The following is a 5,000-nucleotide window of genomic DNA, read 5'->3' on the forward strand; positions in this document are numbered from 1 at the left end:
CTGGAAAATCTGGCTATTTGGTGGGAGGAGGGAGGCGGAGGACAGACAGGGGGTTGTGGGTATAAAAGGATGGAGGGTATGGTGGGATAAAAAAAAAAAAAAAAAAAAAAAGCCTGTTTTAAAAAAACCACAACGGATTAAAATAATCGCAACTCAACCTTCCCTCCAAACCAGAGGCCAAATCATCAGGAAGTGCCATGACTGCCATTAAAAGCTGCCATTTCTCTGGAGGAAAAAAAACCAAACCAAAAAACAACGGGGGACGCTCAACCCGCCTCTCAAAGGAACACCCAGCCAAAATGTGAGGAAAGACAATGAAGAAAAGAAAAACAAATCAAGTCGTGAAAATCAAACCCGCAGCCCGCTAAAATTTCTCCTTTTTTCTAAAATTCTGATCTCCAGTTTCCATATGTAGTCCCTAGACCGCTTCCCAGCGACGGAGGAGAGCCGCTCCGGCGGGGAGAGGCACCGACGGCAGACCGGGGAGAGAGGCGCGCGTCCGGGCGGAGGAGCCGGGCATCACTCGTCATGAAGCCGGCCTGAAGGCGGAGGAGAGGCGGAGGAGGCGGCGGACGAGAAGGAGGTGAAGGGGGTGGAGGCGGAGGAGGCGGAGGCGGAGGAGGAGGAGGAGGAGGCGACGCCGACGCAGAGCGCTCCCCAAGCCCGCAGAGCCGCCGGATCCAGGCGGTCCTCGACGCGCTCACCGCGGCGGCCAGACGCGGAACGGACGCGGATCGGACGCGCGCGGAGCCGCTGTGCCATCTAACAGAGCGGACGCGCCGCTGCGGGACCGCGACGAGGCAACGTGGGTTGGAGGAAGGGAACGGAGGGAAAAATGAGGAGAGACGAAGTCTGCAGGTTTCCTCCTCCTCCAACCCCCCCCCCCCCCCCCAAACCCTCCCCCCCCCCAAAAAAAAAACAAAAAAAAAAAAAAAAAAGAAAAATGAACGTCAATCCTTTCCTCCTTTCCCGGTTTCTCTCGTTTTTCTCATCGCGGAGCTGAGATTCAAGTGGAGTGAGAGAGGGAGGGGAGAGGGAGAGAGGGAGAGGGGGAAGAGAGAGAGAGAGAGAGAGGGAGAGAGGGAGGGGTGGTGAGGGTGGAGAGAAAGAGAGCGAGAGGGGGGAAGAGGGAGAGCGAGAGACGGTGGGGGTGGAGAGAGAGAGAGAGAGAGAGGGTGGGGAGGGAGAGAGAGAGGGAGAGAGAGATATGGTGGGGGTGGAGAGAGAGAGAGAGAGAGAGAGGGGGGGTGGAGAGAGGAGATGGAGGAGGGGGCGGATGGTGGTTTCTAAGCGGAGGATGATAAAATCGAGAAAGAAAGAGCGGCAGAGTGTGAGAGAGAGAGAGAGAGGGGAGGCAGGGATAAAAGGAAAGAGGGGGGGGGGATCGTCGCTCTGTTGCGGGGCCACACTGAGTACGGAGCTCAGGTTCTAGGGTTCCTGTACGAGCACGTCGTGTTTTTTGTTTGTCACGCAGGCCCCCCCGAAACGCACACATTTCATCTACATTTGTCTTCCCCCCCCCCCCCCCCCCCCCCCCCGCGCAGGTGAGGACGTGGTGACCACCTGAGAAGTGCAAGTTGACACAGGGGCCACAAGCGTGTAAATCCCAGCGACGGGAGGAGCTGAGGGTTCACTCAGATTGATGGTTCGGAGGTAAACCCGGACACCCAGCTCAATATTTTACTCCATCTGCGCCCTGCACCTCACATATATAATACAGTATATATTTGTGTATATAAATGTGTATATATATTTATACAGTATATATATATATATATATATATATATATATACACTAATCAGCCACATCATTAAAACCACCTGCCTAACATTGTGTCGCTCCCCTCATGCCCCCAAAACAGCTGTGACCCGTGGAGGCACGGACTCCACCTCTGAAGGTGTCCTGCGGCACCAAGACGTTAGCAGCAGATCCTTTAAGTCCTGGAAGTTGGAGGCGGGGCCCCCGTGGATCGGGCTTGTTGTTCCAGCACATCCCACAGACGCTCCATCGGACTGAGATCCGGGGAATTTGGAGGCGTGGAAACGTGAATCATCAGACCTCCACCTTCTTCCATTGCTCCATGGTCCAGTTGTGACGCTCACGTGTCCATTGTAGGAGCTTTCAGGGGTGGACAGGGGTCAGCGTGGACACTGTGAGCTCCCATACGCAGCAAGCTGCCATGCACTGTGTGTTATACACCTTTCTATCATAGCACCATCCACTGTTTCAACACTTTGTGCTGCAGTAGTTCTTCTGTGGGATGGAACCAGACGGACTAGACTTCACTCCCCACGTGCATCAATGAGCCTTGGGGCCCATGACCCTGTCGCCGGTTCCCCGGTCGTCCTTCCTTGGACACTGTTGGTAGTAACCACTGCAGAGCAGGAACAGCCACAAGACCTGTGGTGGTGGAGATGCTCTGACCCAGTCGTCCAGCGTCACAATGTGCTCCTTGTCAAAGTGGCTCAGATCCTTACGCTGCTTCAACACATCAACTTCAACAACCGACCCTTCACTTGAGGCCTCATATACCCCACCCCTGCCATCGGAAACAGATGATCAATGTTCTTCACTTCAGCAGTCGTTGGTTTTAATGTTGTGGATGATCGCTTTATACACACCGTATGTCCATCCTCCACCGACTGTGGTGCTGAAATGGACAGCTCCTTTCACCAAGCTGAAGCATGGGCTGGAATCCGGCGAAATGTGACAGAGCCAGCATGTGGCGTTACACACATACATGCATACGTGCACATACAGTACACACATACACACATACAAACACACATACATACATACATACATACACACATCCATACAGTACAGTACATGTATACTATTGCTTTTATCCTATTTTGATTATTATTAAAATTCTATATTATTTTACATAATTTTTATTACTACTCTTTAACTATTTTTATCATGATATTTCATAGTATTTTATACAAACGGACTATTTTGCATTATATTTCTATTTAATATTATTTTATTTTATTTTTACAATGTTGTGGCAGCCTCTATATGCATGGGAAAGTTCATCGCCAGCCAGATCTGCTTCCATGCTGTTTTGTTGTGCCTAGGACGACCAAAAAGTTGAACCTTGAGCCTCGGGTTTACCTGGATGCACCGACGCACCGGCACCACTCAGAGGAGCAGCACACTCACATCCCCTCCTGTGGCGAAAACATGGCTGAGATCGCGACTCTCATCTCCAGCGCGTTCTGATCGGCGCGGGGCGTGTTTAACAGCAGCACGCAGGCAGCTGCGCTAAAGGGGAACAAAATACGGGACGCATTTCAACTCCGTCTCCACAACAGTATCCATTTGTACATGATGGGCCTATAAATGTACATCGGACGCATTACCGGGGCGTATTGGGGTCGGGCGTATAGGCTCAGTTTGCCGGGCGAGCTGGGCAACGTGCAAGGGTCGGGGCGGGATGGCGGCGACAGCAGCGCTGGCAACGCCGATTTCCAATCTTCAGCGGATATAGCTCTGAATGTGTACTTGCATTTTAGAACCAAGATGGTGTGGGTCGGGATTTTCGTTTCAACTCGTCCGTCAGAGGGGAGGCGCTTCCCTCACATAACCATGTGTTTCCCTAGTGTTTCACAGGAGCTAGGCTAGTTGATCCCACCTGCAGCCTGGCATTGAGCTAAGCTGTTAGCAGGCGGAAGGGGAGTCGCCCTTAAACTCTGTCACAATCTACATTATTCACGATAGAATTTGGTTTCACGTCTTTTCTTTGATCTTCAACGTCTATAATGAAAGAGTTGAGTCACTTGTTGGAGCCTATAATCACACCGTGCATCCTAATCAGAGGGGGGGAGGGAGGGAGCGAGGGATGAGAGAGGACAGTAAAGAATGGGTTCAGCAGCAGCCAGCCATATCCCTCCCTCCTCCCCTCTCTGTCTCCATCCCTCTCTCCATCCCTCCTCATCTGGTGTCTAGAGGACATGTTTAACATTCTGCTCTAGCGCTCCTCCTCCTCCTCCTCCTCCTCTTCCTCTTCCTCCTCCTCCTCCTCTTCCCCCACCTCCTCCGCCGCTCCTCCTCCTCATCTTCCTCCCCCTGCTCCGCCCCTTTCTTCTCCTCCTCCTACCCCTCCTCCTCCTCCTTCCCCCCCTCCTCTTCCTCCCACTCTTCCCCCACTTCCTCCTCCTCCTCCTCCTCCTCCTCCTTCGCCTCATGCAGCCGCAGCAGTCCATGCTGCTCCTCCTGCTGATGGCCAGAGTCCAGGCCTTCATCAGGGGCAAACATGGCGGCGTTCCTTGCATCGTGGTGGGAAGTAGCAAAGTACAAATACTTTCTTACTGTACAAAAGTACATTTACCAAGTATCTGTACTTATCAGTTTTGGAGACTTTTGCCTTTTACACTAAATTACATTTCAAAGGTATTATCTGTACTTTTTGCCTCTAACATGTTTGTGTGCGTGTGTGTGTGTGTGTGTGTGTGTGTGTGTGTGTGTGTATGTGTATGTGTATGTGTGCGTGTGCGTGTATGTGTGTGTGTGTGTGTGTGTGTGTGTGTGTGTGTGTAATCACTGTAGCACCATTTTAAACTGAAAGCCAGCGCAGGTACAAACAATTTGGCCAGGTCTGATTTAAGATAATGCAGACCATCCTCTCTCTCGCTCTCTCTCTACCTCCCTTCTCTCTCTCCACCTGCTTTCCTCTCCCTCCCTCCGTCTTCCCACTCTCTCCTCCGCACTCGGCCTCTCCTCCTCCTCCTCCTCCTCCTCCCCCGGTCCCCTCCATCCTCCCTTTTCCGCTTCCACCCCTCTAGCTCTCCCTCCCTCTTCCTTGTAGCGCCCTCTCTTCCCCCTCTTACGTCCCAGTCTGCGTGGATGACACTGCGTTACCTGCTGCAACCTGGCCTACTTCAACCCCCACCCCCACCCAACGCCACCAGCAAAGTCATGGCCAGATAGAGAGAGAGAGGGAGAGAGAGAGAGAGAGAGAGGGAGAGAGAGAGGGAGAGAGAGAGGGAGAGAGAGA

Source organism: Zeus faber (assembly GCF_960531495.2).
Source record: "Zeus faber genome assembly, chromosome: 4".
NCBI lineage: Eukaryota > Metazoa > Chordata > Actinopteri > Zeiformes > Zeidae > Zeus > Zeus faber.